Raw genomic sequence first — 20167 nt, forward strand, 5'->3', positions numbered from 1 at the left:
CCTGGGTTTCCCACGTCTTTTCAGCCAGCTCCTGTCCCTTTTTGCCTTCTCATCCTGCTTCTGGACAGGAGCTGCCCATTTAGTCTTGTGTATCTACTTGAACTAAGAAGCACACTCTTTCAGAGTATTATTTTGTTTTATAGTCCAGTCTAATCTTCGTCTGAAGAGTGGGCTTCAGGAATGGTTTTAGTTCTGGGTTGACAGAGAGTTTGGGGGCCATGGCATCGGGGGTTCTTCTAGTCTCAGTCAGACCATTAACTCTGGTCTTTCTATGTGAATTTGAGTTCTGCTCAACACTTTTCTCCTGCTCCATCAGGGATTCTCTGTTGTGTTCCCTGTCAGGGTGGTCATTGGTGGTAGCCAGACACCATCTAGTTCTTTTGGTCTCAGGGTGATGGAGTCTTTGGTTTATGCGGCCCTTTCTGTCTCTTGGGCTCATCTTTTCCTTATGTCTTTGGTGTTCTTCATCTTCCTTTGCTCTAAGAAGGTTGGGAATAATTGATGCATCTTAGATGGCTGCTCGTGAGATTTTAAGGCCCCAAGCATCACTCACCAAAGTGGGATGTAGAACATTTTCTTAATAAAACTTTGTTATACTGATTGACTTAGATATCCCCCAAAACCATAGTCCTCAGACTCCAGCCTCCGCTACTCTGTCCCTCAAAGTGTTTGGTTGTGTTCAGGAAACTTCTGAGCTTTTGGGTTAGTTCAGTTCTGCTGACTTCCCCTGTATTGTGAGCTGTCCTTCCCTTCACCTAAGATGATTCTTGTCTACTATCTAGTGAATTCCCCTTCCCTCCCTCCCCACCCTCGTAACCATCATGAAATGTTTTCTTCTGTGTTTAAACCTTTTCTTGAGTTCTTATAATAGTGGTCTCATACAATATTTGTCCTTTTGTGACTAACTTCACTCAGCATGATGCCTTTCAGATTCATCCATGTTGTGAGATGTTTCAAGGATTCATCATTGTTCTTTATCGCTGTGTAGTATTCCATTGTGTGTATGTACCATAATTTGTTTACTCATTCGTCTGTTGATGGGCACCTAGGTTGTTTTCATTTTTTTTGCTATTGTGAGCAGTGTTGCAATAGCCATGTGATGGCTCTTATTTCTCTAGGATATATTCCAAGGAGTGAGATTATTGGATCATATGGTGCTTCTATTTCTAGCTTTTTAAGGAAGCACCAAATCGATTTCCAAAGTGGCTGTACCATTTTACATTCCCGCCATCAGTACATAAGTGTTCTAGTCTCTCCACAACCTCTCCAACATTTATTATTTTGTGTTTTTTGGATTAGTGCCAGCCTTGTTGAGATGAGATGGAATCTCATTGGAGTTTTGATTTGCATTTCTCTAGTGACTACTGATCATGAGCAATTCCTCATGTATCTGTTAGCCACTGAAAGTCTTCATTGGTGAAGTGTCTGTTCATTACATTTGCCCACTTTTTAATTGGGTTATTTGTCTTTGTTGTTAAGGTGTTGCAGTATCTTGTAGATATTAGAGATTAGACCCTTATCGGATAGGTCATAGCCAAAAGTTTTTTTTTCAGTTTGTAGGTTGTATTTTTACTGTTCTGGTGAAGACTTTTGATGATCCTAAGTGTTCGATTTTTAGTGGCTCCCAGTTATGTAGTTTCTCTTCTGCTGTTTGTACACTGTTAGATATGGTTTCTATTCTGTTTCTGCCATGTATTAGGGCTTTTGTGTTGTCCCCATTTTTTTTTTCCATGAACTTTATAGCCATAGGTTTAATACTTGGGTCTTTGATCCATTTCAAGTTAGCTTTTGTACATGATGTGATGTATGGGTCTTATTTCACTTTTCTGCAGATGGATATCCGGTTATGCCAGCACTATTTGGTAAAGAGACTGTCTTTTCCCCCTTTAATGGGCTTTGGGCCTTGGTCAAATATCAGCTGCTCATAGGTGGATGAATTTAGGTCTGGATTCTCAATTCTTTTCCATTGGTCTGTGAATCTGTGTTGTACCGGTACCAGTCTGTTTTGACTACCACAGTGGTATAACATGTCCTAAAATCAGGTAGTGTGAGGCCTCCCACTTTTACTTTTTCAGTAATGCTTTACTTCTCTGGGGCCTCTTCTCTTTCCATATGAAGTTGTGATTTGTTTCTCCATCTTGTTTAAAAAAATGCCATTGGAATTTGGATCAGGATTGCATTGTGTCTGTAGATTGCTTTGGGTAGAATATACATTTTCACAATGTTGAGTCTTCCTCTTTCTACCCATGAGTAAGTTATGTTTTTCCATTTATGTAGGTCTCTTTTGGTTTTTTTCAATAGTGTCATATAGTTTTCTTTTTATAGGTATTTTACATCTCTGATTAGGCTTACCCCAAGTATTTTATCTTCTTGGGAGCTATTGTAAATGATACTGATTTGGCGATTTCCTTTTCAAAGTCCTCTGTTGTTGCAGAGGAATCCAACTGATTTTTCTATGTTTATCTGGGACTCTGATACTTTGCTGAGATCTTCTATTATTTCCAGTAGTTTTCTTATGGTTTCTTTGGGGTTTTCTGTGTATAAGATCATATCATCTCCAAATAGGGATACTTTTACTTCTTCCTTACCAATTTGGATGCCCTTTATTCTTTTTCTTGCCTTATTGCTCTGGCTAGGACCTCCAGCACAATGTTGAATAAAAGTGATGATAAAGGTCATCCTTGTCTGGTTCTGGTTGTCAAGGCGAATGCTTTCAGACTTTCTCCATTTAGGATGATGTTAGCTATTGGCTTTGTATAAATGCCCTTTACTATGTCGAGGAATTTTCCTTCTACTCCTATTTTGCTGAGAGCTTTTATCATGAATGGGTGTTGGACTTTGTCAAATGCCTTTTGTCCACTGATTGATAAAATCAGGTGGTTCTTATTTTTTGTTTTACTTATGTGATGGATTACATTGATTGTTTTTCTAATGTTGAACCATCCCTGCATACCTGGTATGCATCTCATTTGGTCAAGGTGAATTATTTTTCTGATATATTGTTGAATTCTATTGGCTTGAATTTTGTTGAGGATTTTTACTTCTATGCTCATAAGGGATACTGGCCTGTAATTTTCTTTTTGTGTGTGTCTTTACTTGGTTTTGGCATCAGGGTTATGCTGGCTTCATAGAATGAGTTCAGGACTATTCCATCGTTTTCTATGCTCTGAAATACCTTTAATAGTACGAGTATTAATTCTTCTCTGAAAGTCTGGTAGAATTCTCCAGTGAAGCTGTCAGGATCAGGGCTCTTTTTCTGCCTGTTTGAAGTTTTGTTTTGTTTTAATTACCTCTCCAATCTCTTATTTTGTTATAGGTTTATTTAGTATTTCTACCTCGGTTTGTGTTAGTTTAGGTAGGTAGTGTGTTACTAGAAATGTGTCCATGTCCTCTAGGTTTTCAAATTTGTTGGAGTATAATTTTTCATAGTATTGTATTATGATTCTTTTAATTTCAGTTGGGCCTGCTGTGATATCACCCATCTCATTTCTTATGCAGGTTATTTGCTTCTCATGTTTTGCTTTTGTCAGTTTGACCAATGACTTATTGATGTTGTTGAACTCTTCAAAAAACCAGCTTTTGGTCTTGTTAGCTCTGTCAGTTATTCTTCTGTTCTCTATTTCATTTAATTCTGCTCTAATCTTTATTATTTCCATTCTTCTGGTGCCAGTGGGCTTCTTTTGCTGTTCCCTTTCTACTTGTTTGAATTGTAGGGTTAATGTTTTGATTTTGGCCATTTCTTCTTTTTGGATGTGTGCATTTATTGTTATAAATTGACCTCTGAGTACTGCTTTTGTTGTGTCCCAAAGGTTCTGGTAGGATGTGTTTTTGTCCTCATTTGAGTCTATGAATTTATTTATACCGTCCCTGATTTCTTCTATAATTCGGTAGTTTCTGAGCAAGGTGTTGCTCAGTTTCCATGTACTTGATTTTTTTTCCCTTGCTTTTTCTGTTATTGATTTCTACTTTTATGGCTTTATGGTCAGAAAAGATACTTTGTAGTGTTTTGATGTTTTGGATTCTGCTAAGGCTTGTTTTGTGGCCTAATACATGGTCTATTCTCGAGTATGTTCCATGTGTGCTGGAAAAGAAAGCATACTTGGCTGCTGTTGGGTGGAGTGTTCAGTATATGTCTATGAGATCGAGTTGGTTGATTGAGCCATTTAGATCTTGCGTGTCTTTGTTGAGCTTTTTTCTGGATGTTCTGTCCTTCACCGAAAGTGGTGTGTTGAAGTCTCCTACTATTATTGTGGAGCTATTTCTCTTTTCAGTGCTGTTAGAATTTGTTTTATGTATTTTGGAGACCTGTCATTGGGTGCATAAATATTTATTACGGTTATGTCCTCATGGTGTACTGATCCTTTAATCATTATATAGTGTCCTTTTTTATTCTTTGTGGTGGGTTTTTCTTAAAAGTCTATTTTGTCAGAGATTAATATTGCCAGGTCTGCTCTTTTTTTGATTGCTGTTTGCCTGATATATTTTTTCCGTACTTTGAGTTTTAGTTCATTTTGTGTGTTTGAGTCTAAGTTGTGTCTCTTGTAGGCAGCAAAGAGATGCATAGTGTTTTTTTATCCACTCTGCTACTGTCTGTCTCTTTTCGGTACGGTTAGTTCATTTACATTGTGTAATTATTGATAGGTATGAGTTTAGTGCTGTCATTTTGATTTTTTTTTTTTGTGGTGTTGACAGTGTCTTTGTTCCCTTTAATTTTCTACGCTGAGTTTTTTTCTTTATGTATTTTCATTGTTCTTGATTTTGTATTTGCTGAGTCTTCATGTTTTTCTTGTTTTTTATCTGGATGTGTAGGATTGTTAGTTTCCTTTGCGCTTACCTTAAAATTTACCTCTATTTGTCTAAGTTTAAATGAATCTTTTATTTCTTGATATTGCCTTAACTTCCTTTCCATATGAAAGTTCTATGACCACACTACTTAGTTCCTCTTTTCTTTTTTTAAAAATGTTCTCATCTTTTACATGTTGACATCTCTGTTTCCTTATTTTCAGTGTTTTAGCTTTGACTGATTTCTGTGACTTCCCTATCTAGGTTGATATCTGGCTGTTCTGTCCTGTGTTCTAGTCTTGGGTTGTTATCTGATATTATTGATTCTCTAGCCGAAGGACTTCCTTTAGTATTTCTTGTAATTTTGGTTTGGCTTTTACAAATTCCTTTAACTTTTGTTTATCTGGAAATGCCCTAGTTTTGCTGTCATATTTGAGAGACAGTTTTGCTGGAAATGTAATTCTTGGCTAGCAGTTTTTTTCCTTCAAGGCTTTATATACCATTACCTTCTTGCCTGCATGGTTTCTGCCGAGTAGTCAGAGCTTAGTCTTATTGACTCTCTTTTGTTTATCCCTAGACACTCTTAAAATTCTGTCTTTGGTTTGCAAGTTTGATTATATGTCTTGGTGTCTTTCTTTTAGGACCTACCCTGTGTGGAGTTCGATGAGCTTCTTGGATAGAAATCTTCTCATCTTTCACGATATCAAGAAAGTTTTCTGCCAACAAATCTTCAACAATTCTCTGTATTTTCTGTTATCCCTCCCTGTTCTGGTACTCCAGTCACTCATAGGTTATTTCTCTTGATAGAGTCCCACGATTCTTAAGATTTCTTCATTTTTCTAAATTCTTTTACCTGATTTTTCTTCAAATATATTGGTGCCAAGTGCTTTATCTTCAATCTTGCTAATTCTGCCTTCCAATTCCTCAATTCTGCTCCTCTGGCTTTCTATTGAGTTGTCTAATTCTTAAGTTTTATTCCTTATCTTTTGGATTTCTATTTGCTGTCTCTATGGATTCTAGCCGCCTGTTAAATTTGTCATTCTGCTCTTGTAGAGCTTTCCTAAATTCCTCTATTGCTTTGTCTTTGTGTTCCTTGGCTTGTTCTGCATTTTGCCTGATGTCCTTCTTGATCTCTTGAAGAGCTCTGTATATTAATCTTTTGAATTCTACCTCTGGTAATTCCAAAATCTTCTCTTCCTTTGGGTGGTTTCCTGGTTCTTTGTTTTGGTTGCTTGCTGGAGCCACCATGGTCTGCCTCTTTATGTGTTTTGATATTGACTGTTGTCTCTGAGCCATCAATAAGTTATTACCTTTATTTATTTTATGTTTACTTACCGTGTCCTGGTTTCTTGTTTTGCTTTGTCTTGGTATGCCCAAATAGGGTGGGTGTGTGAGCTACTTTGATTACTGGCATCTTTAAAGCTCTCACATCTCGTCACCAGGTGGTTAGAGCTGCTACTAGGTGTATACGCCCGGGAGTCTGTTTACTTTTCTTGTGTGGATTCAGCTCAGGTGTCCAGGTCATTGGTCACTGAATGTGTGGTACAGGCTCTCACCTACAGCCCTAGATGGGCAGAGCTACATAGGTGTGATTGGAGCAGATAGAGGTATCTGGCTACAGTAGGGGGTCACGTGCTGAGCAAGGTAGAGGGCTGACAGCTGTCCCTGAGTGCCTAGGTGGAAGGTGTGTCCCTGTCCCCGAGTGTGTGTAGGTGGGTGGGTTTTGCAGCTGGACTTTGGGCACCCAATGCTGTTGGCTGTAATGACTAGGAAGCATCACTTATTCTCGGACTCCTGTTGTGGGTGGCTAGGTGAAGTGCATGGAGCCAGCAGTCCTCAAGCCCCTTATGTGGTTAGGTGAGGACCCTAATGGGCAAGACAGTGTCAAATGTCATGAATCTGCCACTCCCCCTTAGCTGCTGCAGTTGAAAACAAGCTTCAGGTATGTACCCTGCTGTACTATGCTGAAGAAGGCTTATGCTGTTAAATGCGTCCACATGGGTCTAGGCAGGGGTGAGAGGCATTTAAAGTCTGTGGACTCCTTACGCCTGTGCCTTGGCAAAAGTGCTGTGCCTGCCCTGAGTTCCTGGCTTAGAGGAGCTGGCAGCTTCTTTTTTCTTATTCGTTCATTTGTTTATTTGTTCCCTCCCCAAAGCTGGGAGGCTGGCTTGGGCATGAGACAGGCCCTACTTCTGGCCTAGAGGGTGTGGCAACTGCTGAACACTGCTGGACTGGGGCTGGAGTAGAGTGGGGAGGGGGTGAGTGAGGGGAAGAGAGGCACTTCCCATACAGGGAAGGTTATCTGGATCCTGTGTGGTAGGTTAGACGCTTGCACGTAGCTTTTGCACATCCGGCGCCACTTCCCCTGGCTCCAGAGTCTTGAGCAGACTCTCCGTCACTCAGTTTCTCCCAATGTGGAATATGCGTTCCATGTGCTACTGCCTGCTTCAGCTCACGTGCGCCAAACGACCCAGCCTACAGGGTGCCCAGGCAGGTCAGGTCTGGCAAATCCTCACTGCTTCTGAACTGTCTCCCCCTCCCCCTGCTGCTCGGTCTAACTCCTCAGCTTTGTCTTTGATGTTCAGGGCTCCTACAGTGTCATATATAATCGATTCACTTGTTTTTTCGGGTCTTTGTTGTAAGAGGGACCATAGGAAGCATCTGACTACTCCACCGTCTTGGCCCCACCTCCCAGCCATGGCATTTTCAGTTGTCTCACATGCATGCAAAAGCTGGACGATGAATAAGGAAGACTGAGGAAGAACTGAAACCTCTGAATGGTGCTGGTGAAGAATACTGAATATACCACGGACTGCCAGAAGAACGAACAAATGTGTCTCAGAAGAAGTACAGCCAGAACGCTCCTTAGAAACAAGGATGGTGAGACTGCAGTTCATGTACTTTGGACGTATTATCAGTAGGGATCAGTCCCTGGGGAAGGACATCATGATTGGTAAAATAGAGGGTCAGTAGAAGAGAGGAAGACCCTCAATGAGATGGACTGACACAGTGGCTGCAACAACAATGATGGGGAAAAGGGGATGGGATACAGGGAGAGGCCACAGGTAGTTGGTAGGAATGACATCGATCTTGTCCTTACGTTCGGGGGTAGGTTCACAAAAGTTCATTATTTTTATTATGCTTTATAGCTTATATATATGTTACACATTTTTGTATGCTATCAAATATTATATCAAAATGATAATCAGGTTTGCCGTGTTGTGTTGTCAGGTGCCGTCGAGTCAGTTCCAACTCACAGCAACCCTATGTACAACAGAACAAAACGCTGCCCAGTCCTGTGCCATTCTCAAAATCGTCATGCCTGAGCCCATTGTTGCAGCCGCTGTGTCAGTCCATCTCCTTGAGGGTCTTCTTCTTTTTCACTGATCCTCTGCGTTACCAAGCATGATGTCCTTCTCCAGGGACTGGTTCCTCTAGATAACATGTCCACAGTGTGTGTCGGAGCCAATCTGATACCTAAGAACAACAACAACAAGAGCTCCCAGTCAGCTGATCAGGTGAGAAAGAGGAGACATATAGGAAGGTGGAGGGAATTCATCTTGGACCAAAACACTAAAAGTGGGACACAGAGTTGACAGCTTGTACTTACATAACCCCATTCGTAATCAGGGCACAGTGCTAGAGCATGGTTTCTCAACCCAGACACTACTGAATTTTGGGGCCTGATCATTTTGCTTAGGACGTTGTCTTGGTAATGTGGAATGTTTAGCCACATCTCTGGCCTCTGCCTAACATTTGCTTCCTCTCTGCCACCCTGAAAGCCCACTGAGGGGACAAAGTCACCCTTATCGAGAACTACAGTGGTAGAGTCACTGGTACAGAAAAGTCAAAATAAAAACACAGGGAGTCGATATATGGACATTTACACATATACACAAAAGACATTTTAAGAGACTAAGGCTTTCTTTAGAGGGACAGTGAATAAAAGCAAGACCCTCAACGAGATGGACTGACACAGTGGCTGCAACAATGGGCTCAAGCGTGACAACGATTGTGAGGATGGTGCAGGAACAGGCAGTGTTTTGTTCCATGGTATGTACGATTGTGATGAGTTGGAACTGACTTCGTGGCACCTAACAACAACAACAACAAAAGTTTTTTCAATGACCACATCCCAATCTTTGTGCGTTGTGTGCATTTTTGTGTTTATCTCGTGAGTTTTTTAGATTCAACAATAACGTAAATCAGTCCATTTTTCTATTTTACCCAGGTTTTAGGGAATTAATTCACATCCATTTTTTTTCGTACTAAAATAGTATTGGCATCTAATGGCTTTAATTATCTCAGTCTTAACATATTTGCCAATTTATGAGGTTGAATGTCAAAGATATTTAAGTAATGGATTAAAATAGTGGGTTAATACCAATTTCAAATAACTAAAAAAAGATTTTAATCCTTCAAATATGAGTGGTATACAGCTTTTAAAACACTGAGGATTTGCATTTCCAGGGTTTGAACGTAGCATACACCACCAAGGTGCTGCTGCGATGGCTTTCCTATCAATCAGTTGTTCACAGAATGCATTTCGCAATGTGATCATCAGATTTGTGAGGGGCCTAGTCAGTGTAAAGCCAAATAATAAAGAAAAAAATAGAAACTGCCTTTCCACGGCTTAAGTGGACCATATACTGCCATAGTGCTGTAGGGACGGCTTTCGTACCAATCTATTGTGCACAGAAATGCAGTTAGCAACCAGGTGATTAAATTTACAAAGAGACCCAGCTGGCATAAAGCATAATTAAGAAAAACCCCAGAGAAGTAGTAGAGTAGAAGAAAACTGCTTTCATACTGTTCTCAGCTGCGAGGAACGTCTAATTAAAAGGCGTGAGTTAAATGGAAATGAGTTACATGGAGAATCCATTAACTGACAGCATTCCCCCCCACCCTTTGCATTACTTCTTTGTCTGAGCGGCAAATGAACAATAATGAAGCCGCCCTCTGCTGGTTGGCCTGGTGCACACTGCCCCCTGGTGGCGTCCGTTAGCCAAGCTGGCTTTGTCTTTGAATCTGTCTTTGGGAGTCAGTTTTTTCTAGCTCTGTGAGTCATATTCCACACTTCCTCCATTTAATTAGCTTTTCTACTGTATTTGGTTTAATTAAAGTGTATTCTACAAATATCGGGGGGAAACAAAATACAGTGAACCAAATGGATGTGGGTGTTTAATCTTAGCTGTAGCCATGTGACTGTAGGCAAACTACCTATCTTCTGGGAGCATCAGTTGTCTCATCTATAAAATGGGGTTAAAGAAACATCAACTAGCTTGGAGCATCCCAGAAAAATTTAAATGGGGCTACATATGCAAACACTAATGACAGTATTTTATCACACTTTCTGTTTAAGAATTAAATGCTATCTAGCAACCGTCACATAGAGTCGCACTCACACACATACATGTTCTCATCACCACTTTAGGACCGGGAAGACCAAAGCACAGAGGGCAACATAACTGGAAAGAGGATTCGAACCCGTGCAAAGGAGCCCTTTGCACTTATTCATTGTCCAGTGCAAAAACTGGATGGTGAATAAGGAAGACCAGAGAAGAATTGATGTCTCTGAATTACAGTATTGGGGACAAATATTGAATATACCATGGACTGCCAGAAGAACAAACAAATCCGCCTTAGAAAAAGTACAGCCAGAATACTCCTTAGAAGTGGTGATGATGAGACTTAGGCGAGCATGTCTCACATACTTCGGACGTGTTATCAGGAGGGGCCAGTCCCTAGAAAAGGAAATCCCACCAAAAACCAAACCCACTGCTGTCCAGTCAATTCCAATTCATAGCGGCCCCATAAGGTTTCCAAAGCTATCAACCTCTACAGAGGCTGACTGCCACATCTTTCTCCCACAGAGCCTCTGGTGGTTTTGAACCACCAACATTTTGGTTAGCAGTCAATTGCTTTAACCAAGAAGGACATCATGCTTGGTAAACTGGAGCATCAGAGAAGAGAGGAAAACCCTCAGTGAGCTGAACTGACACAGTAGCTTCAACAATGCGCTCAGGCATAACAACAATTGTGAGGATGGTGCAGGACCGGGCAGTGTTTCTGTTATACAAAGGGTTGCCAGGAATTAGAACAGACTCGATGGCACCTAGCAACAACACCACCAACTAAACTATGCCAATTATTGCAAAAACAGGATGGCTGACCTCAAGTGAGAAATCACTAAAATTACTGAGCACAGACTAATAGATGATCTCCATGATACAATACACATTTTTAGTTTTTAATACCAAAAAATTAGGGACTTTCTATTCTAAGGATATGCAAGTGGGAGGTCAGAAGGCTTTTTTCCTATTACGTGCTCCTGGATTTCTTCTTGTAAGACTTATTTATTTAGAGACTCTAAGTCACTGTAAGCAGTCTTTGGGTGGTGCCATCGGTTAATGTGCTTGGCTGCTCACCAAAGAGTTGGTGGTTCGAGTCCACCCAGAGGTGCTTCAAAGGACCTGGCGATCTACTTCTAAAAAAATCAGCCATTGAAAACCCTACGGAGCACAGTTCTACATTTACACACGTGGGGTCGCCACGAGTCAGAGTTGCTCTACATTTACACACGTGGGGTCGCCACGAGTCAGAGTTGTTCTACATTTACACACGTGGGGTCGCCACGAGTCAGAGTTGTTCTACATTTACACACGTGGGGTCGCCACGAGTCAGAGTTGACTGGTTGGCACCTAGGTTTTAAGTTATTGTAACCTACTTACCTCAGTAAAATCCATCCTCTTCTCTCCATCTGCACTTCTCCACCTTTAGCTTGGGCCCTTCTAAACTCTCACCTGGACTATGGGAACAGCTTCCTTGTCTTCCTGTCACCATAACCAATCTGTTCCCCCCCGCCCAGACCACTCTAATATCCGATGAGCTAATGCTGTATTCCTTTTTAAAGTTATTTTTAGTACACTATTTACTGACTTTGGGAGTTCCTGGTGGTACAAATGGTTAAGCACTGGACTACTAACCAAAAGGTTGGCTGTTCAAACCCACCCAGAGGCCTGGTAATCCGCTTCCAAAAGGCTGCAGCCTCAAAAACCCCTAGGGAGCAGTTCCGCTCCGCACACACGGGGTTGCTGGAGTCGGAATCGACACCACGGCAACTAACAATCAACAACAACATTTACTACCTTCAGGATAAAATTCAGGTCCATCACACCGGTAGATAAGTCCTTGGGGATCAGGCCCCTGCACTGTCCCCAGGCTCACACAGCACTCGCCGTCCTCTGCACAGAGCCAACTCCCTGAGCCTCTTGGCCTTCAGGATAAAATTCAGGTTCATCACACCGGTAGATAAGTCCTTGGGGATCAGGCCCCTGCACTGTCCCCAGGCTCACACAGCACTCGCCGTCCTCTGCACAGAGCCAACTCCCTGAGCCTCTTGGCCTTCAGGATAAAATTCAGGTACATCACACTGGTAGATAAGTCCTTGGTGACCAGGTCCCTGCACTGTCCCCAGGCTCACACAGCACTTGCCCTTCTCTGCACAGAGCCAACTCCCTGAGCCTCTTGGCCTTCAGGATAAAATTCATGTTCATCACACCGGTAGATAAGTCCTTGGTGACCAGGTCCCTGCACTGTCCCCAGTCTCACACAGCACTCGCCGTCCTCTGCACAGAGCCAACTCCCTGAGCCTCTTGGCCTTTGCATCCTCACGTGCTGGTCCCTCTGCGTGGAATGTCCTCACTCTCTCCACGGGCAGGAAACCCTCTAGCGTAACAGGTGTTTGTGTCTGACATCGTCACCTCCTTGGTGAAGCCATCTGTTATGGACTGAACTGTTTCCCCCTCGGAAAAGAAATATTAATGTCCTAACCCTGGTACCTGTGAACATGACCTTGTGTGGAAATTGGGTCACTGAAGGTGTTACTAGTTAACATGAGGTCATACTAGACCCGGGTGGGTCCCCATCCCGTCTGAGTGATGTCCTTGTACAAGAGGGGAAGAGACACAGAGAGCCAGACAGAGGGAAGATGGCCATGTGATGATGGAGGAAGGGAGTGGGGTGATGCGGCTACAAGCCAAGGACAAATGTTATCATATACTTTTTTACATATGTCTAGATTAATTTAAATTTGACCACCTGGAAGAGACAAGAGCCCTCAGAGGGAGCACGGTCCTGCTGACACCCTTAACTCAGACTCCCGGCCTCCAGAGCCGCGAGACAATAGACGCCTTCCTCATAAGCCACCTACTTCGTGGTATTTTGTGCGGCAGCCCTCGGGGACTTAAATATGCTCCCTTGTCCCTCTTCTTCCTTCACCATCTCAGAGAAGCTCATCCTGAGTCTTCCCTTTTGTCGTATGTTCTGTCTGAACCTGGGACTGTTGAGCTCCTTAATCCTTGGAACTAGGTCTTGTCTCTCTCTACTGACCACCTAATTTCAAGCCTAGGACACAGTATGTATTCGATCGATACAAAGCGTTGAAAAGATGGATTTCGAACCGTCCTTTGGAAGTCCAAACCTAGAGATTCAGCGGTCACCTCAACTTGTCACACGTCACACGTCTGATTAATGCGTCATACCCCACGCCTGCTGATTTCCACCAACGATACTGACGTTGTTCTCATTCCCAGTGGGTCAAGCTTTCCCGCCTCCTGACGTGTTTTCTCCCCCACCTAAGACATTTTTCTCTTTGTCTTCCCTTGATTGTTGTGATTGTTGTTTGGTGCCATCTAGTCAGCTCAAACTCATGGGGATCTTATGTACAGGAATGTCAAGCATTGAATTTTATCCCCCCAAAATATCTCTCAACTTGGTTAGGTCAGGATTCTCAATACTGTACAGTTGTCCTCCATTTTGTGATTGATGTAATTTTCCTATGTGTTGTAAATCCTAATCTCTCCCTGTGGTTGATGAGGTTAAAGAGGATTAGGGTAGGATGTAACACCCTTACTCAGGTCACATCCCTGATCCAATGTAAAGGGAGTTTCCCTGGGATGTGGCCTGTATCACATTTTATCTTGTAAGAGATAAAAGACAGACGTAGAGAGACAGGGGGACCTCATACCACAAAAAAAGTAGGACCAGGAACAGAGTGTGTCCTTTGGACCCTGGGGTTCCTGCACGGAAAAGCTCCTAATCCAAGGGAAGATTGATGACAAGGACCTTCCTCCAGAATTGACAGAGAAATCCTTCTCCTGGAGCTTACATCCTGAACCTGGACTTCTAGCTCCTAGACTGAGAGAGAATAACCTTGTTTGTTGAACCCATTTACTTATGGTATTTCTGTTATAGCAATACTAGATAACTAAGACAAGGCATACTTTGTTTTATTGCACTTGACAGATACTGCATTTTTCACAAATTGAAGGTTTGTGGCAACCCTGCTTTGAGCAAGTCCATTGGTGCCATTTTTCCAACAGAACTTGCTAACTTCATGTCTCTGCGTCACATTTTGGTAATTGTTCTGGTATTTCAAACTTTTAAAATTATTACTATATACGTTATGATGATCTGTGATCAGTGATCTTTGATGTTACTATTGATATTGTTTTGGGGTGCCACAAACCATACCCATATAAGACAGCAAACTTAATTGGTAAATGTTGGTGTGTTCTGACTGCTCCAACAACTGGCCATTCCCCCTGTTTCCCTCTTTCTCCTTGGGCCTCCTTATCCTGAGACAAGACGATATTGAAATTAAGCCAATTAACAGCCTCTAAATGTTCAAGGGAAAGGAAGAGTCACAAGTCTCTCACTTTAAATCAAAAGCTAGGAATGGTTAAGCTCAGTAAGGAACGCATGTTGAAAGCCGGGACAGGCCAAAAGCTAGGACTCTTGCACCAAACAGCTAATCTATGAATGCAAAGAAAAGTTCTAGAAGGAAATTAAAATTGCTACTCCAGTGAACACACTAATGATAAGAAGGCGAAACAGCCTTATTGCTGACGTGGAGAAAGTTTTAGTGGTCTGGACAGAAGATCAAACCAGCCACAACATTCCCTTAAGGCAAAACCTAATCCAGAGCAAGGCCCTAACTCTCTTCAATTCTATGAAGACCGTGAGAGGCAAGGAAGCTGCAGAAGGAAAATTTGAAGCTAGCAGAGGTTGGATCATGAGGTTTAAGGAGAGAAGCCATCTCCATAACATACAAATGCAACGTGAAGTAGCAAGTGTCGGTTGGAAGCTGCAGTGCGTGATCCAGAAGACCTGGCTGAGATAACTGATGAAGACGGCTACACTCAACGAGAGATTTTCAATGTAGAGGAAACAGGCTTCTACTGGAAAACATTGCCATCTAGGATTTCCATGGAGAGGAGAAGTGCATGCCTGGCTTCAAAGGACAGGCTGACTCTTTTTAGGGACTAATGCAGCTGGTGACTTTAAAGTAGCTGGTGAATTTAAAGTTGAAGCCAGTGCTCATTTACCATTCCCAAAATCCTAGGGCCCTTAAGAACTATGCTAAATGTACTACCTGTGCTCTATAAATGGAACGACAAAGTCTAGATGACAATATTGTTTTTATAACAGTTCACTGAATATTTTAAGCCCACTGTTGAGACCTACTGCTCAGAAACAAAAAGATTCCTTTCAAAATACTACTGCTCATTGACAATACAAGTGGTCACCCAAGAGCTTTGATGGAGATGTACAAGGAGATTAATGTTTTCATACCTGCTAACACAACATCTATTTTGCAGCCCAAGGATCAAGGAGTAATTTTGACTTTCAAGTCTTATAATTTAAGAAATACATTTTGTAAGGCTACAGCTGCCATAGATGGTGATTCCTCTGATGGATCTGGGCAAAGTAAACTGAAAACCTTCTGGAAAGAATTTCCATTCTAGGTGCCATTAAGAACATTTGTGATTCATGGAAGGAGGTCAAAAAATCAACATTAACAGGAGTTTGGAAGACGCTGATTCCAATTCTCATGGAGAACTTTGTGAGGTTCAAGATTTCAGTGGAGGAAGTAACTGCAGATGTGGTGGAAACAGCAAGAGAACTAGAATTAGAAGTGGAGCCTGGAGCTGTGACTGAATTGCTGCAATCCAACGATAAAACTTTAACAGATGAGGAGTTGCTTCTTATGATTAGCAAAGAAAGTGGTTTCTTGACATGGAATCTACTTCTGGTGAAGATGCTGTAACATTGTTGAAATGACAGCAAAGGATTTAGAATATTACATAAACTTAGTCGATAAAGCAGTAGCCAGGGTTTGAGAGGACTGACCTCAATTTTGAAAGAAGTTCTACTGTGGGTAAAATGCTATCAAACAGCATTGCGTGCTCCAGAGAAATCTTTCATGAAAGGAAGTCAGTGGATGCAGCAAACTTCACTCTTGTCTTACTTTAAGAAATTGCCACGGCCACCCCAACCTTCAGCAATCACCACCCTGATCAGTCAGCAGCCATCAACACCGGGGCAAGACCCTCCACCAGCAAAAGGATTACAGCTCGCTCAAGGCTCAGATGACAGTTAGCATTTTTTAGCAATAAAGCATGTTTTAAATAAGGCATGTACATTGTTTTTTAGACCAGATGCTATAATAGACTACCAAAAACAAACAAACCAACCTACTGCCCTTGAGTAGATTCTCACCCACAGTGACCCCATCAGGTTGCCAAGACTGTAAATTTCTTTGGGAGCAGACAGCCACATTTTTCTCCCATGAAGCGGCTGGTGTTTTTGAACTGTCAACCTTTTAGTTAGCAGGCCATTGCTCTAACCACTGTGCAACCAGTGTTCCTTTAATTACACTACAGCACAGCATAAATGTAAATTTTAAATGCACTGGGAACCAAAAAATTCATGTGGCTGCATTTATTGTAGTATTCACTTTAGTGCGGTGGTCTGGAACTGAACCTGCGATATCTCTGACGTATGCCTGCATAACAGACCACTACCTGGTCCTACGCCATCTTCATGACCATTGGGATGTTTGAGTCCATTGTTTTGACTGTTGTGTCAATCCATCTCATTGAGGGTTGCCCTTGTTTTCGCTGACCCTCCACTTTACCAAAGGTCCCTGGGTAGCACAAAGAGTTTACAATTGACTAGTAACCTAAAATTTGGCAGTTTGAGCCCATTCAGCCGCGCTATGGAAGACAGACTTAGTGATCTACTTCCATAAAGACTGCAACGAAGAAGACTCGATGGAGAAGTTCTCTGTAACACATGGAGTCGCCATGAGTTAGAATCAACATGACTGCAACAGGGTTCTACTTTAGCAACCATGATGTCCTTATGAGGATACCACGCCCTTCATTAAAGTCCACTTACTCACTGAGTTTCTTCTTATCTCCCAGGTCTATTGGTCACCGTTTTCTCTCATGTGCCCAAATTCTCATCAGATTAGATCCCGTGTCTGTCAACCCAAGCAGTACTTTCCAGTCCCTTTTCTTTTATTCATGTTGGCCCTTATGTTTAGAATGACTTCCTTCTCTTACATCAGTCTGACTTAATTATTCTCCTCAAGGCCAAAACTGCCTTCTTAATGAATTCTTTCCTGGTATCGAGAAATAGGTGTGATTTCCAACAAACCATCTCATTTATTCTACAAAACTCTGAGAGACAGGTTATATATTTCACAGCTGAGGAAACTGAGGCTTAGAAAGGTCTAGAGACTTTGAGAATTAACAGTATAAACCCTCAGATTCAGGAAGCCTAGGGAATACAGTGGAGTGCTGCTAAATGTTTAACAATTCGCTGTCTGTAAAAAAAAAAAAAAAAAAAGCAATCAAGTCCTGGTTTACAGTATTTGCCTATTTCCACAGTGTAACACTCCCACCATAGCTGACTGCAAGCTACCAATAACATCAGGGGAGTTTCTGGCTTACAAAAATGGCTCCCACGTTCTGCCGCACACCGATAGTTGGCTGACTTGTGTCTGTCATTTCTTCAGCACTTTGGTGTCATAAAAAAAAAAAAAAAACAGTCTTTAAAATTACTTTTTCCCACTTCTCTCAAATGCTATAGATATCGCATAAGTCAATACCTCCCCTTCCACCTGTGTTCCCATTTGAAGACAACACAGGTGAAATTTCTCATAATTGTAACTGCTAAACCATGCTGTGACTATCACCACCACCGCACTTACCACTAACAATGGGGTCCTTGTTGCCACCTGGCTGGAGAGTAACTCAATTCCAGGATCCAAATCCTAGCATTCGCTTAGTGCGCCCAAATCTGGTGTAACTGTCTTAGTTTGAGTTTCCTAGAAACAGACCCAGAGATAAGGATTTGAGTGCAAATTATTTGCGTGGAAGGTGATCCCAGGAAACACTTGTAGGGAATGGGGAAATGGGCCAAGGAAGGAATGGAAGGTAATACCATGTGTGCCAGCAAGCTGGTTTCTATTTAACTGGACCTGAAACCAGACACACTGGAAGTCTGCGTAGAACTCACCTTAGGTTACCTCCCTGCCCCCACGGGTAAGGGTGTTGGGGCTTTTATCTGTCCAGCTGAGGGCACTCCCAGAAGGTGTCAATTTCCTGGCATCTCAGGCCTTTCCTGTACACAGGCAGAGCAGGCTCTGGTGGCCAGAGAGAGCCCAAACCGAAAAACGAAACCCGGTGCCATTGAGCTGATTTCAACTCACAGTAACCCTATAGGATAGAGTAGAACATCCCCATAGGGTTTTCAAGGAGCAGCTGGTAAATCAGAACTGTTGACCTGCTGGTTAGTAGCCAAGCTCTCAACCACTGCACCAAAAGGGCTCCAAAAATATGGAAGGGTTCATGAATTCCAGCAGGCAAATACTCTCAGCTGCTGGACTTCGAAGTTGAACCAGTTTGAGTAAAATGTTCAGTTCAAGGGCACATAGACTATACCCAACAGGTCTGTCTCACCCCTAACACTGTGAATGCTGTTGATTGGTTTCCAATCCATGGACAAAGCTAGACATATTTAATTATAATGATCAGGGCAGATTAACCAATAAACCAGGTAGGTACGGACTTAACTGTGTTTACTTACTAATTTGTAGTGTACTACAGATTAGTAAGTAAGCACAAGTAAGCCCATGCCTACCTGGCTTATTGGGTGAGCCGTCATTACTAATGATAGAAGAGAATGCAAATTTTTGATAGCATAGAAATAAGAATAAATGTAACAATATTAGTACGGGAGGAAGGAGAAATAAAAGAAAGTAGAAATCTCAACTTTTACTTTTTTACTTTATACTACAGTTGGCCCTCTTTATCCGTGGGTTGCACACCTGCAGATCCAACGAACCATGGATCGAGAATATTCGGGGGTGGGGGGAAAACCTTTTTTTTCTTATCGTTAGTCCGCAAATAATACAGTACAACAATTACATAATATTTACATTTTAATTAAGTATTATAAGTAATCTACAGATGATTTAAAGTATGTGGGAGAACCTACATATAGGTTATATGCAAGTACTATGCCATCTTATGGAAGGGAATTGAGCATCCGCGGATTTTGGTACAGGGGATGTATTGGAAAAAACCCCCAGCACATAGAGAGAGGAGTATTTGTATCTCCAATGAGAATCTACAGACCACCTGCGTTAGAATCACACGGGCCACCTGTGGAAAAGAAGATTCCTAAGACTCTCCCCAGACGCCGTGAGTGAGAACACCTGGGGGTGGAGACGCAGCACCTGCATTTTTTCTCACGCGCTTCCTAGGGACTCTTACACATACTACCGTCGAAGTCCCGCTGCTTGTCGGTCATCTTGGATTCCTTCTCCTTCCCCAACGTTTTACTGCGAAACCGTTCAAACACACGGAGAAATGTAAAGGACGACACGGCAGTGTGTTCAAAGTTACACACCCTCCAAGCACGTGCCTCAGCGGAGCCGCTTCCCGCTCTCCGCGCGTGTCCTGTTAGCGCAGCTTCCCGCCCCGGCTGCACCGGCGGAGCGCGAGCCGCACACGTCACGGTCTCCCCGGAGCACCCCGCCCCGCAGCAGCTCCTCGGACTGGCTTCTCCACAACCGGACGCGAAGGCGCAGGGAAAAACGGCACACGTGCACCAGCGCACAACGTCAGCGCCGGTGCTTGTGACGTTCACGCAGACGGCGCACGGGCGCGGGAAAGCCAGCCCGAGAGCGTACGGAGCGCGGGCGGGAGGTGCGGCCGACGCCCCGTCCTCGTGTCGAGCCCGCCCGCGCACCGCAGCGTCCAGAGCTGACGGGCGAACGTGCCCGCCTCCCCCGGGTGTCCACGCTCACGCCACGCCCAAGGCCCCGCCCCGCGGCCCGAAGCCCAGCCCTTTCCGGGCCGCGCTTTTCGCACGCCCGAGGCCACGCCTACTGCGTCGCCCAGTTGCCGCCGGCCCCGCCTCCCTACGCCGCAGTCTGAGATCTGAAGCCACGCCCCGCGATTTAAGGCTCCGCCCCTATAGGGTCACACTCTCCGCACGCCCAAGGCCCCGCCCACCGCGTCGCCCCGCC

The 20167-nt window shown here is 43.1% G+C and overlaps 1 long non-coding RNA gene across 2 annotated transcripts; it reads right to left on the reverse strand.

Moving 5' to 3' along the window:
• Nucleotides 1-2834: 2834 nt before the first annotated feature.
• LOC111753132 (uncharacterized) lies at nucleotides 2835-19820 on the reverse strand. 2 transcript variants are annotated; one of them, XR_010323262.1, is made up of 3 exons: nucleotides 17843-19820; nucleotides 17583-17649; nucleotides 2835-8259 (listed from the first exon to the last, which is right to left on the reverse strand). It is a non-coding gene; the product is annotated as an uncharacterized LOC111753132 (long non-coding RNA). The 2 variants fall into 2 exon arrangements; XR_002787984.2 differs by lacking the exon at nucleotides 2835-8259 and adding an exon at nucleotides 8266-17455.
• Nucleotides 19821-20167: the final 347 nt, after the last annotated feature.

This window comes from Loxodonta africana, chromosome 1 (genome assembly GCF_030014295.1).
Source record: "Loxodonta africana isolate mLoxAfr1 chromosome 1, mLoxAfr1.hap2, whole genome shotgun sequence".
In the NCBI taxonomy this organism is placed as follows: domain Eukaryota; kingdom Metazoa; phylum Chordata; class Mammalia; order Proboscidea; family Elephantidae; genus Loxodonta; species Loxodonta africana.